Here is a 15,524-nt window from a genome sequence, read left to right as displayed (position 1 = left end):
GCTGTGGAGGACAAGGTTGTGTTCATTCCCCTCTCCCAGCCCTTGCAGGCACATTCCCTACATCTAGAATACCTGCCCCCACCACCAAGCTCCCCATGACTCATGTCTTTATACCAGTCAAGTTTCAGCTCAAACACCATTTCCAGGGAAGCCTTCTTTGTCATTCAAGCCAAAGTAATCCCAACGCTGTTCAAGAAACAGTACATGGATGAATGGTCTCCATTTTGCAGATAAGGACACTAAGGCTCACAGTGATTAAAAATTACTTACTCAAGGACCAAGAGCTCATCAAAGAGTTCCTCACAGGCACGAACTAAGGCCTTCTGATGACAGAATGCCAGAAATCTTCTATTTCTTCTGCACCACAGTGCACTTTGGCAATTGTAATTTTTTAGTCAACATTCATCTACCCAGTACTCTGTAAGTTTCAGGAGGACAGAGTCTGCGTGCCAGGTTCGTTGTGTGTGCGTGCATGCTGAGTCACTTCAGTTGTGTTGCGACTCTGCGATCTTCTGGATTGCAGCCCACCAGGCTCCTCTGGCCATAGGCTTCTCCAGGCAAGAATACTGGAGTGGGTTGCCATGCCCTCTTCCAGGGGATCTTCTGGACCCAGAGATCGAATCCATGTCTCTTACATCTCCTGCATTGGCAGGCAGGTTCTTTATCACTAGCACAACCTGTAACTAAGCTATCCAGTACAGGGCATCAATATCAAGTGTACTAACAATCATACAATAGAGTAATATAGACTAATCAATTAATTGGCATCTAATTGGGTCTCAATAAATATTTTTTAATAGACTGAGAGCACTGATGCAGATGCAGAAGTTTTGAGCCTTCATTTACTCTCATCCTCTTTCTTTGAGTGGTAAAATGGCATTTCCCTGGAATGTGCTCTGGTTTCCAGGAGCTACTGCAATGCTAGAGAAGTTTCTTTGAAAACATGGAGCAAGAACAGGGAAATTGAATAGCTAACATGAATAGTTTTGTGCCAAGTTATAAATATCAGCTAATTACAGCACAACTCTGGTCCTTTGGGATCTTCCATCTAGCATGAATTTCCTTCACTCAGGAATCAACATTCAGACTGCTCTCCTCCCCAACTCCTCCATTCCCAGGGTGGATCAGGAGCATCAGGGACTGTTGGCTCATCTCAAGATAGAGAGTTTTATGGCTGGGAGCAGAAATGGCAATAAAGACAGAAGTTATGAGCCTATCACCAGCAGGGAAATAGAATGGGAGGCAGCTAACATGCTGTATCCATCTGAAATTTTATAAGATTTGATCCACTCTCGTGTCATATACTAATCTACTTTTTTTCCTTCATGTTAGATTCTCCTTCATTTTAGTCAACTACTTTTTTGCAAGATCAAGTACATTTGTTCTCTTAGACATTTTCTCCCTCCCTCTACCCAGGCCTTCCATCTAGGTCTCAGTTTGAAGAAGGCAGTGTAGTATAGTTAAGCATACAGGCTTGCAGTCACACTAATCTGGGTTTAATTCCTCGCTCTCAGTTATGCATGGATTGTCTGTAAGCAAGTTCCCCATACCTCCTTACATCTCAGTATTCTCATCTGTAAAATGGAGATAATCTTGAGAGGGGCGTTGTGAGGACTAAATGGCATATATTCCCATTATATGCCATTTACAGGTTTAGCACAATACAAGACAATCAGTAAGAAATCAGCAAATGGTAGCCACTATTATTCCCATTCCTAGTCTTATTTCTCCCCTCCCAGCTCCCTCTTTTTCCCTTCCCTTTGACTCTGTGTCTACACACATACACAATCTGGCTTAATAAAACACTGGTCACCACATCTAACCCAATATCACAGATTGGTCAAGATACTTGATTGGCAGTCCCCGGTATTTCAGACTTTTTCTTTCTCCCCCTATAACCATATCATTTCCCCATACCTTTCTCTCCTTGAGATATTTCACTTTCTCCATTTTTCCTGAAAATAAGTGCTGAGACAAGGGCCATCAGCATTACCTTGCAGTTACAAGCCCCACCAGGATTCTGCTCAGAACATTTGGCTAAGAGAGTCTGCTGCTTAGAGTCTCTCTCAGTTTGCCCACCATGTTTAATTCATTTGTGTTGCAGGCCATTTAAAGAGGTTCAGTGAGCTGTGAAGATCAAGATATGAGCCATACAGATTGTACATTATTGAATTAAGATGCTAAATATGGAGCCTAAGTGAGGCCAAGGAGGGAAAGTAAAAGCCTTAATGGTTTATAATGATAGAGAGCAGGGTGGGTCAAGTCAGTAGCAAATTGAAAAGATGCATGACTTCAAGGAAAGGGCCATTTGTCATACTAGAGTCATCTTCAATTTCTCTCTCTCTCTCACCCTCTACATTCAATCCATCACTACCACCTGTCAGTTCTACCTCCAATAAATTTCAAGCGTCCACTTCTCTTCATTCCCACTGCCATCACCCAAGGTCAAGCCCTATCTCTTCTCTGACTATTGCAATAGATTCACTTGTCTCTTTGGTTCTATCTTGTCCTTTTCCAATCCAGTCTCCACCCAGCAACCTTTCTAAAACATAAACCAAATCATGTTACTCCTCTGTATAAAATTTTCCAATGGCTTCTTGTTGCTCTTACAATAAAATCCAAGCTTATTATCATGGTTTTGGAGCTCTCTATGGTCACTCTCATCCCCATCTGTGCTCCTCCTTGTTTACTCTACTCTGGCCGTTCTTATCTATCTCTCCACCTTGTTATATTTCTCCATCTTGCTAAACTCATTTCCATCGTCGGGCTCTTGCATTTGCTGTTTCCTCTGCCTATGTTTTATGTAGCCAGTGCATTAGCATCCCCTATACCCCAGTTTTTGTATAGAGCAGCATTTTTCAGCCCCCTCCCCATGTAGCCTGTGCCCCCTCTAGCTCATCAGCCTATTTATACTCTCAATAGCTTTTTGATTTTTGTTGACTTTTCTGTGTTCCATAATAGAGAGAGACCATTTCTATTTTATTCATGCTATACCCTTGCACTCTTACAGTGCAAGTAATATAGTATTTGATCAATAAACATTTGCTGAGAGATTAAATGAGTGAATTTGTCACAAGAAGTTCATTCCAAGATTTGATTTTCATTGGCCAATTACAGACTAAAATCATTTCTCACACTCCTTCACTTTCTTGGCCCTGAAAATCCATGTCTACTAAGATTATTGAATATAACATAAAGACACTGGCAGTAGATCCTCAACAAAAAAAAAGGAAAAACAAAATATCAAAACAAAGAGACCACTCATTCATTCAGTAAATACTCGCTGAGTGCCTATGATATGCCAGATACTGATCAGGCACTTGTAATATACTGATGTTTATCACAGCCCCTGAGTGGCGCTTATAGTCTGGGAGAGGCAAAGTTCAAACATAAAAATGCATAATTATATCCTGGGTTAAGTGCTCTAAGGAGGGAAAGAGTGTTGTGTTGAGAATAACAATGAGGGAGGCAGGGTGGTCATTTAAGTTGAGACCTGACACATGATAAGTGAGTAATGAAAGGGGATGGTTCTAAGGGAAAAGCGTTTGGCCATCTGGATGGCTAGACTCTTAAAGTATCAGTGAACATCTTGATGTCCCCATGGATGAGGGGAAGTAAAGGGGCCCATATTTCAGGGACCAAGGGTGGGGATGGCGCAAGCATGAAGCTCTTTGCCACGCTCTCATACTCCCCCTTAGACAGAAGGGAAATGGAATCTTTAAAAAATAAAATTTTTTCCATAAAAATAACTTTGTCCAAGTCTGAACTCAGAAGGAGCTCCAGAAAGGTTCTTCCTTTGTCCCAACAGCTTTGTTCTTGGTCTTCATTTCATATCTTTAGCTCCTTAAAGAATTAGAGCTGATCTGACTATTCTGAACACATCAACCTCTCCCTGTGTAGCAAGTGTCTATCTCTCCCCACTCCAGATTCCTCCTCTGACCCCTCTGCGTGGCTGACAGACACCACATAGAGCAAAACAGGCATCTGTGGCACAATTTTCTGGGCACACTCGTTTAAGAAAAACACCTAAATTATGTAATAGTCTGTAACTCCTGTCAACTCATTAGACAAGTCTGGGCATGCAGACCAAGTGGGGAAGGAAGAACAGATATAAGACCAGTGTCCTGTTGGAGTCCCATGTCACTTCTGGATGAGCTCATCAATAAGCAACCACTCTATTCTAGGAGGACCCCTCCCCCCATTCGCCATGCACACAATGGGGACATCCATGACCTCCTCTCTTGGACCTAGAGGAATCTAAGAGGAATTCAGTTCAGTTGCTCAGTCATGTCTAACTCTTTGAGACCCCATGAGCCACAAAATGCCAGGCCTCCCCGTCCATCACCAACTCCCGAAGTCCACCCAAACCCATGTACATTGAGTCAGCAATGCCATCCAACCATCTCATTCTCTGTTATCCCCTTCTCCTCCTGCCCTCAATCTTTCCCAGCATCAGGGTCTTTTCCAATGAGTCAGCTCTTCACAGCAGGTAGCCAAAGTATTGGAGTTTCAGCTTCAACATCAGTCCTTCCAATGAATATTCAGGACTGATCTCCTTTAGGATGGACTGGTTGGGTCTCCTTGCAGTCCAAGGGACTCTCAAGAGTCTTCTCCAACACCACAGTTCAAAAGCATCAATTCTTCGGTGCTCAGCTTTCTTTATAGTCCAACTCTCACATCCATACATGACCACTGGAAAAACCATAGCCTTGACTAGACAGACCATTGTTGACAAAGTAATGTGTCTGCTTTTTAATATGCTGCCTAGGTTGGTCATAACTTTCCTTCCAAGGAGTAAGCATCTTTTAATTTCATGGCTGCAATCACCATCTGCAGTGATTTTGGAGCCCAGAAAAATAAAGTCAGCCACTGTTTCCACTGTTTCCCCATCTATTTCCCATGAAGTGATAGGACCGTATGCCATGATCTTAGTTTTCTGAATGTTGAGCTTTAAGCCAACTTTTTCACTCTCCTTTTTAACTTTCATCAAGAGGCTTTTTAGTTCCTCTTCACTTTCTGCCATAAGTGTGGTGTCATCTGCATATCTGAGATTATTGATATTTCTCCCAGCAATCTTGATTCCAGCTTGTGTTTCCTCCAGCCCAGTGTTTCTCATGATGTACTCTGCATAGAAGTTAAATAAGCAGGGTGACAGTATACAGTCTTGAAGTACTCCTTTTCCTATTCGGAACCAGTCTGTTGTTCCATGTCCAGTTCTAACTGTTGCTTCCTGACCTGCATATAGGTTTCTTAAGAGGCAGGTCAGGTGGTCTGGTAGTCCCATCTCTTTCAGAATTTTCCACAGTTTATTGTGATCCAAACAGTCAAAGGCTTTGGCATAGTCAATAAAGCAGAAGCAGATGTTTTTCTGGAACTCTCTTGCTTTTTCCATGATCCGCGGATGTTGGCAATTTGATCTCTGGTTCCTCTGCCTTTTCTAAAACCAGCTTGACCATCTGGAAGTTCACAGTTCACGTATAGCTGAAGCCTGGCTTGGAGAATTTTGAGCATTACTTTACTAGCATGTGAGATGAGTGCAATTGTGCAGTAGTTTGAGCATTCTTTGGCATTGCCTTTCTTTGGGATTGGAATGAAAACTGACCTTTTCCAGTCTTGTGGCCACTGCTGAGTTTTCCAAATTTGCTGGCATATTGAGTGCAGCACTTTCAAGCATCATCTTCAAGGATTTGAAATAGCTCAACTGGAATTCCATCACCTCCACCAGCTTAGAAACCACTGATTTATAAACTTGTATAGACTTTGATTCTAAAGGAATGGAGGCTGATGTGCCCCATATAGAGGCTATGTATACCCCCAAATTCATAGGTTGAAACCATAATCCCCAAATATGACTATATTTACAGGTAGTACTTTTAGAAGATAATTAATGTTAGATGAGGTCTTAAGAGTGGGTCCTAATCTAATAGGATTGGTGTCCTTAAAGGAAGAGAAAGAGACCAAGGAACCAAATCAACTGGCACCTTGATTTTGGACTTCCCAGCCTCCAGACTGAGAAGTTTAAGCCACCTGGTCTGTTATATTCCTTATGGCAACCTTAGCAAACTAATAAAGTTCAGTTGTAGAACTGGTGGCCTCTCCATTCAAGGATGAGAGTAGTTGCATGTCCCTAAGTCAGTGTCCTACCTGAAGGCAAAGGTATGTACCACTTCCTCCATAAGAGTTTCCCCCTCCACTCCAACCACATTTTTTCCATGAGCTCTTTCTGCCCTTCTTTTTTGTTTATCTTATGTTAAATAAGAAAAATCAACCTAAATTAAAATCAAACAGTAGTTAGTTTTTTCCAGTTCTCCCTCTTAACTCATTTTATTCCTCTCTCCAACAACACTTGCTGATTCCCCAGTCATATAAAATAAAGAACAAAATGTCACCTGCTCCATCTTTGTCTTCCACAACTACTCTGCAGGTTACCTAGGCTGTGGGTCCCTCATAGAGACCTCTACACCACTTGTGTTTTCTCCTTCTGCACACTGTTGACTCTCTTCATCTACCATGCCTCCTATGCCACCTCTAGATGTCTGCATCCTGCCAACCCTTTAAGAACCAGCTCAGGTGCCACATTCTCCATGAAAGCTTTCCTAAAGTTTTCATTGGAAATATTAACTACCTCTTCAGTACCTCCTGGAGAAGGCAATGGCACCCCACTCCAGTACTCTTGCCTGGAAAATCCCATAGATGGAGGAGCCTGGTAGGCTGCACTCCATGGGGTCGCGAAGAGTCGGACATGACTGAGCGACTTCACTTTCACTTTTCACTTTCATGCATTGGAGAAGGAAATGGCAACCCACTCCAGTGTTCTTGCCTGGAGAATCCCAGGGACAGGGGAGTCTGGTGGGCTGCTGTCTATGGGGTCGCACAGAGTTGGACACGACTGAAGCGACTTAGCAGCAGCAGCAGCAGCTTCAGTACCTCCATCACCACTGACTACACTAATCATTGCACATAGCCCCCATCTTTCCCCACTATAACTATTGGATAACTTCTTAAATTCTCTTCTAAGTTGTAAATGTCTTCAGGACAAGGACCACGTCTTATTCATCTTTTAATCTTATCTACTGCCTGGCACAGTACCTTATAATTAGGAGGTGCTCAATAAATAATGGTTAAATGAATGAATAGATGAATGGATGGATGGATTTGAGAATAACTGTATCTGATTAGGTCAGGAATAATTTAAGTATAGGTAGAGCTTTTAATATGCCTGTGCATAAAAGAAGAAGCATTAATCCGACTATGTGATGAGTTTGGGGGCAGATGTCAGAGATGAAAGGTATAGTAACTCATGATTCATTCAACAGCTACACATTTGCTAAGCACTAACAACATGCCAGGAACTGTTACACTGCTGATGAACAAAATAGACAAGATTCTGACTTCTTGGAACTTGCAATGTAGTGGGAGAAACAGACATTAGACACCTGAATATTATATAAAATAATAATTTTACCTAGTAGCTTGTTACATAAAGGAAAGAAGTTCCTCTAAGCAAAAGTAAGAGAGGGAACACAATTGAGGTTGAAGGATGAGGAAGGGGCTCTCCAAGGAGGTAGCATTTTAGGGAAAGTTGAGTGGCTCAGTGGGTAAAGAATCCACCTGCAATGCAGGAGATGCAGGAGACTTGGGTTCAATCCCTGGCTTGGGAAGATCTCCTAGAGAAGGAAATGGCAACCCGCTCCAGGATTCTTGCCTGAAGAATCCCACAGATAGAGGAGACTGGTGGCCTACGGTCCACGGGGTCACAAAGATTCAGAAACAACTGAAGTGACTGAGCACACACACATGTAAATGAGTTAGATCTGAAGGGTGATTAGAAGTCAGCCAGGCCTAGAGGCAGACAAAGGTCCTAAGGCAGGAAATTGACCCTGGAAGGAACTGCACAGCCAGCTGTGTCCAAGTGTACGTAGAGGATTGGTAGAAGAGGACAGTGCATCCAGGGCTCGCGTAGGGCCCTCAAGGTAAGGTGTCTGGGGTCAGCCCAAGTGTGAGAATCATCAAAGGGTTTCAGCAGTGGAGGTACAGGACCCTCCCCTCACAACAGCTGCTGCATGGGAAAAGGATCCGATCAATCTTTGTCTGTAGAGACTGGCTACAGAGACTGGCTACAGAGACTGGAGTTGAGTGACTCACTCTAGCAAGCAAGAGTCTATCTAGACTGGTTTAGCCTGAAGGGGTGGCAGCGGATATGGAAAGAAACAGCAAGACTGAAGAGATGCTTTAAAGGTATAATAATGCAGAACCACTTTTTAACACACAATTTAGCATATATATTATATTTTCTTGTTGTCAATGTCAACAGCACTGTCTCATAAGTCTGTAAGAGCAAGGACTTGTCTTACACATTGCTGAATCCCCAAGGCCCATAATGCTGCTTGGCACATACTAAGTGCTGAGTAAATATTTGGTGAATAAACTTACGGTGGAATGATCTATAAATTCAAAGTAAAAGTGAAAAAGAAGTATAAAGAATGAATTTTAGGATGTGGTCTTCGGCACTAAGGAGGATTGAAGTGACATTTATTGAGAGGAACTATTTTGGGGGATAAGATCAAAACTCCATTTTTTGACAGGTTGAGTTTCATAGATGCCTATGAGATATCCATATGGAAATTCTGGTCTGGAGATTCAAATTTAGATAATACCTACCCTCATAAAGTGTTTCAAGTCATGGAATCATCTAGGATAAGATGTCTTGACCTGAAGTCTGCAATGGCCAAGGGACTTACAGGTTTCCATGAATTTTGATGGGAAAAATATTGTTTTCATTTTCAGTAAATTCCAAGTGAAATGTAGCGGGTTTTTTTTTTTCAATTATGAACATAGACAATAAATTACAGCAATATACAGAGTACTAGTGACACTTTGTCAGAAATAAAAACTACAGATATTTCCATATCACATTACAACTTTTACAGATACTCTGTAATAGCATTTGTGCTTATCACTACCTGAACATTATAGAAGTCGTTGGGCTCACCATTAGATCTTGTTATGGAACACATAGAATTAAAGGCACATATATTGCTATATTACAAATTTGGGCTTTTATGTTTAGATAAATGTTAATCAGAATAATTTATTTCCTTTATTGCTCTATTTTATTCAATATATTTGAAAGCATTATTGTGAGAAAGAATAGATTTGACCATCCAGACAGCCAGAGACTCCGAGTCACAAATCAAATTAAGAGACCATGGGAGAAACTAGAGACAGTGTCTGAGGAAGAGGGAGCTCCTGGGGACACAGAAACTGGCCAAGGAAAGAAGGTTGGAGGAAACATGGCCAAGGGGTGAGGGGAGCTGACTAGGCAATTTGATCAGACCAAGGGTGAACCAGTCAAGGTCAAGAGAAGCAAGAAGCTATGGAAAGTTTATAACTGAGAACAGAGGAGAAGAATGACGAGCTCTGAGAGCTGACCCAGGGCTTCACAGCCCAGGAAGACTAGAGAGAGAGAAAGTCGAGAAACAGGAGTCCAGGGAACACTGTTGAACAGAGGTCTATGAACAGCCTCACTTGAGCCAGGGACCCTGGGGCACATCTTCCAAAAGGACTCCCAGGCTGGGTGTAAGGATGCCTGGGACAGGGCATCAGTGAGGGAATCACTGGGCTGAGAGGCCAGGGAGTCAGGCCCTGCTTCTGAGCAGCTCTGCGACTTCTGTGCTATCTACTTCCTTCCCTGGGTGGATCTGTTTCCTCATCCTATGACCAGCGGTGGAGGGGAGGGTGTGAATTAAAGTTCCCCCCAATACAGGCACTGCAGGATCTGGTCACTGCTCTGTTCTGGGCCTGCTGTGACACCAGCTGGCTGGTCACACTGGACAAATGTCTTCCCCCACTGGGCCTCTGACTCCTAAAATTCAGACATTGGCCAAATGTCCTTTTGGGCTCTTCCAGCACTATGACCTGTATCTGGGGCTGATCATTTAAAATCAAGCCTGAGGAGCACAGCCAAAACGTCCTTGCTTTCTCCGACTGATAAAAAAAGTCAAAGAGCTTTACCTAGGCTGAAGGTAAACACAAAAAAGGGAATCAGAAAGCGGACCCAGCTGCTCAGAGCCTCCCTCCTTCATTTTCTCCGTGTATAATGTTCAGACTGTTCTCACAACACCTGTGACACTTGCTTGTTTCTAAATTCTTGTTTCTCATCCCTCCTTCCATCTCATAGACTATGACCTCCTTAAACAGGAGAAATTGCCTTATGGATTCCCTTTTTATCTCCACTGACTGGTTCAATAAACATTTGCTGAGTGAATGAATAATGTAATAATTTTGTGAATGAATGACCTAACAATTATATAACAAATTACTCTGAGAATAATTATGTGATGGAGCACAAGTAATTGAAGTACAAATAGAGGGTTAAATATATTACTATATACTAAAAGTGGGCTATGGTCAATAGGTGATAAGTATTAAAATTTTGTTAAGGGATATGTTTCTCCATTTTAGCTACCTAAGTGAAGAAGAACTAAAGAGCCTCTTGATGAAAGTGAAAGAGGAGAGTGAAAAAGTTGGCTTAAAGCTCAACATTCAGAAAATTAAGATCATGGCATCCGGTCCCATCACTTCATGGCAAATAGATGGGGAAACAGTGGAAACAGTGGCTGACTTTATTTTTCTGGGCTCCAAAATCACTGCAGATGGTGATTGCAGCCATGAAATTAAAAGATGCTTACTCCTTGGAAGGAAAGTTATGACCAACCTAGGCAGCATATTAAAAAGCAGACACATTACTTTGTCAACAATGGTCTGTCTAGTCAAGGCTATGGTTTTTCCAGTGGTCATGTATGGATGTGAGAGTTGGACTATAAAGAAAGCTGAGCACCGAAGAATTGAGCTTTTGAACTGTGGTGTTGGAGATGACCCTTGAGAGTCCCTTGGACTGCAAGGAGACCCAACCAGTCCATCCTAAAGGAGATCAGTCCTGAATATTCATTGGAAGGACTGATGTTGAAGCTGAAACTCCAATACTTTGGCCACCTGCTGTGAAGAGCTGACTCATTGGAAAAGACCCTGATGCTGGGAAAGATTGAGGGCAGGAGGAGAAGGGGATGACAGAGGATGAGATGGTTGGAGAGCATCACTGACTCAATGGACATGGGTTTGGGTGGACTTTGGGAGTTGGTGATGGGCAGGGAGGCCTGGTGTGCTGTGGTTCATGGGGTTGCAAAGAGTCGGACACAACTAAGCGAATGAACTGAACTGAACTGTCTCCAAACCTTAGAGGAAAACAGTTTTTATGATTCACTTCAAGGACTCTCTGGGAAGTAAGGTCTCCACCACCATCCATATCCTTTTCCCTGATCTCCTTCTCCAAGTCCCCAGTAGAGAATGAGTCCAGTGCTGTCCTCGCTGGTCAACTTCAGGCCATTGACTGGCCCTCTCTTCTGCTTCCTGTCTCAGGAGCAATCCCTGAGCCTCTTTCTGTCTGCTCAAGGTGGAAGACAGCTGCAGACCCATTCTCCTCTGGCTTAAGCCCAAGATGCATGTTCCAACAAATTTTACCAAAATCCCTAAAGTGAGGAATCAAGCCCTAGACCAACAAAGAAGAGAGTGGCTCATGGTTTCCCATTTGCCATGTGTGTGCACAGCCACCACGAGAACACGAAAGGAAAATATGTAGCCAAGGCAGGACAAGATTTGGGTATTCCTAGGTCCCTTTGGCTTTACCAGAGTAATCTCCATTCCCTTAGGTTCTTGAGGACAAAACACCCTGAGTCAGAATATACTAGTCCTTATGTAGAGGCCAGAAAGGTGAACTGAGGAAATGAGAATGCCTCAGAAACTTTTTAGTTACAAGGAACCAAAAGTCACTTCAACTAACTTAACAAGAGAAGCATTTATGGTAAAGATACGAAAAATTCAGAGAACCAGATTGCATCAAGGGTAAAGCAGAAGATAGATGGCACAGAGATAAGGAGTTAGTAAAAGGTTAAGAAAGTAGAGATAGCAACTGTGGATAGCTCTTAAAGAAAGTTCAGCCATAAAACCAAGAAATGAGTTCATAACCCAAGGGAATATTGGAGAAGAAAAGGTTCTTGGAACGTAAATTAAGGAATAGGAGTCAGAAGAGGAACAAATGAGGAAAAGAAAGGGGAGATCATTGATGCACAGTAGATGCTCAATAAATATGTGCAAATTAATTGAAACCACCTGGGCTGAAGAGCATTAAAGTTAAATGTGGCTTAAGGGACACTGAGCATATTTTCTACATTTCTGTCCTCATGGTAGGTGACTACTCTCTGACTCCCGCACTGCAGTGTGAGATTCAGGCATTACCTTCTGAAAAAATCGACTGCCTTCTCAGGGCTCCAGCCAGGGAAAACAGGCAGACGTTGTTGCCGTTCTCAAAGCCACGGGCAGTCTCAGGGCCAGCTGCCTTTAGTTCCTGCCTCTTGTGGGACCAAACAGATGTGAAGAGAGCAGAAAGCAGGCAGCAATAGCCAGGATCACATTTCCAAATTAATGACATGAATCATTATTAGCCAAATTCCAATCGCAATAGAAGTTGGTTTTTCTCCCAAAGGGGATTCTTGCTTCACAGCTAGAACAATAAGGGATCTGGAAAACGGGTCAGTTCAACTTCATTATTCTAGTCATCATACAGAAATTTAAAAAGTAAACTAAGTAAATGAGATGCCTTCGGAACATTCTGGTTACGAGGAACAGATGTTCACTCAAGCCAACTTGTATAAAATGGAATTTATTGTGAGGACCCAGGGGGATATCATAGAACAAAATTGTTGAAGAAGAAAAATATGGTGGATTTTATAGGAAATGGGCAGTTGATGTGTTCTATCTTTCTCCCTCTATCCTCTTTCCATCCTAAACTGCATGTTTTTTGGCTATTCTGTTATCTTCTTCATTTTCCTCTCTCCTCAGGACAGTTTCTGTGCTAATTCACCCACTTCTACATGCTCCAACATGAATGCCCTGAAATAGTGGCCTCACTCCACCACCACCCCAACCCTATTGATAGAACCTGGCAGCTTAGCTCCTCAGGGCTAATGTCTCAGTCTTTGTAGTCTCATGCTATATTCTCCACAAAGAACCATTTATTAGTTCAATGAGGTCCAGGTGCCTATACTAGCACAATCAGATATTATAAGGGTAGTGACACATGACAATTAGAGTCACCTTTTATAGGCTGTGGGTGAGCAGGTTTTCTAAGAATGGGGTGACATGGGGAGAAAACAATTGCCACACTCAGTTCAGAGGATCTGGCTGAAAGCCACACTCTGGGCTAAATCTAATTTACTAAGTGCTGTGGGAAAAGTTGACTTAGTCTGTCACCTTCCTTTGAGGCAAAGTCTTGCTCATACTGGGAGCTAGGAGAGGAAAATGCTGAGACTCATTTATTTGGTTACAACATCTCTCTCTTGCTTTATGCCCTTGCCGTGTTCCCATATCCATTCTTCACCATGCCAAAGAAATAGAACAGCCAATAAACTCTGCGCCTGGCAGGGCTCACTAAAGAACTCATTGATGTATTTTGAGAAGCCAAACTCCCTAACAAAAGTGTGTTGGTCTCAGCCTATCTATCTACATATTGAACCAGGGCAAACTCATTCTCCTCCTTCAAAACATGGCTCTGAAGCCATCTCCTTTGCAACAATTTCTGCACTCCCCTCAGGAGAGTTGGTCCCACTGATCTCTTTTCACACTTTAATTCATACTCTGCTCTCCTAGACTATGAATCCCAGAGGAAGCATCTTAACATGTATTCCCATATCCCCAGTTCCAAACATGGTACACATATTGAGCACTTGATTAAAGTTCATCCAATATATAACCCAGCAATGAACATTCTGGTCCCACCTAACAGTCTTCCCTTGACTGGGGCTCCAAGAGACCAGTTAAGGCGTGACTTGAAGTGGTTCTTAATGACTGAAGACATTACCAAATATTTTGAATTTAAAAAGAGGAAAGAATGAGAGATGTTTGGCTAGAAGGTGAATAGGCTAACTGTTTTCATACATCTGAAGGGCTTTCATATAGAATAAAGATAAAATTTCCAATGAATGACCACAAGAGGAAAATAAGATCAAAAGCAAAAACCATAGAGAAATAGATTCCAGAATAATAAAAGAAAATTCCAAGAGGCAGTGATGTCCAAAGATGGTTTAGGCTACCTATGGAGAGCAATACAATTCTGAAATGGCTCATGGAACTAGATATTTGATTTACCTTTATTTAAAATAACACAATTTAATATATATTTACTGCTTTTTAAAAATCAAGCTGTAAGTTAAAAATTACTCTTAATTTTGGAATCAGGAGATAATAAATGTTAACATGTTGAAGTATATACTTAGTCTTTTTCAACATATATAAATATTTCAAATCTATATTTGTTTACAGATATTAGGGTATCTTCCCAACTCAAGGATTGAACTCTCTGGCATCTCCTGCATTGGCAGGTGGATTCTTTACCATTAGCACCACCTGGGAAGCCCCATAAATATATTACTCACAATTTATTGTATGAATGGATCTTTAAGTCTTCATCAAATCCTGTGTTACTGTAGACCTCTACACAATGCCATTTATGTTTACAAAGAGTCACTTTGGGCTATTTATTTACTAGAGGTATATTAGTAAATACTCAAAGATATTTACATATTAATTACCGATGACACATTATCATACAGGCTTCCCTAGTGGCTCAGAGGGTAAAGAGCCTGCTTGCAATGTGGGAGACCCACATTCAATCCCTGGGTTGGGAAGATCCCCTAAAGAAGGAAATGGCAACCCACTCCAGTATTCTTGCCTGAAGAATCCCACGGACAGTGGAGCCTGACAGGTACAATCCATGGAGTCACAAAGAGTCGGACATGAATGAGCAACTTCACTTTCATTATCATACACCCAGGAATGTGAAAAGAGTGCTGAATTATAAGTTGAGAGACCTTGGTTCTAATCTCAGGTCAGATAATTTTTGACTGTACAACCTCTCTCAACCTCAATTTACCCAGTGATGAAGTGAAGAATTTGGATGAGGCAACCCAAAAGTTTCCATGAGGGGCTAGTATTCCATTAGTAAATGAGCAAAATGCTCTGGTAGTCACTTTAGGAGTTACAGAGTAGTAGGTATGGCATCTGTTTTTTGTAAGCTCACAAGTGTTTGAGGAGATAAGACAACATGAAACAGCTGAGTAACAACCCAAAACCTTCACTGACGAAAGCACCAAATGGGTACACCAGAAATGACAAATATGAGAGTGAACATAAATGTTTAATGTTTTAATATTTTAAAAATATAATTGTTTACACATATTTACACATTTGGAGAATATATTTCATATGTAAAAGTAAAATGTATAACAACAAAAACACAAAGGCCAAGAGGGGAGAATGAAAACGAAGTCATAGTCTATTATTGCATAGTTCTTATACAATCTATGTAAAGATGCAATATTATTTGAAGGTGGACTGTGTTCAGTGTATACTACAAACCCTAGAGTAAATACTAAAACTAATAAATCAATAAACAAAATTAAATGAAATCA

This window comes from Bos indicus x Bos taurus, chromosome 3 (genome assembly GCF_003369695.1).
Source record: "Bos indicus x Bos taurus breed Angus x Brahman F1 hybrid chromosome 3, Bos_hybrid_MaternalHap_v2.0, whole genome shotgun sequence".
NCBI lineage: Eukaryota > Metazoa > Chordata > Mammalia > Artiodactyla > Bovidae > Bos > Bos indicus x Bos taurus.
This window is presented reverse-complemented; position numbering follows the sequence as displayed.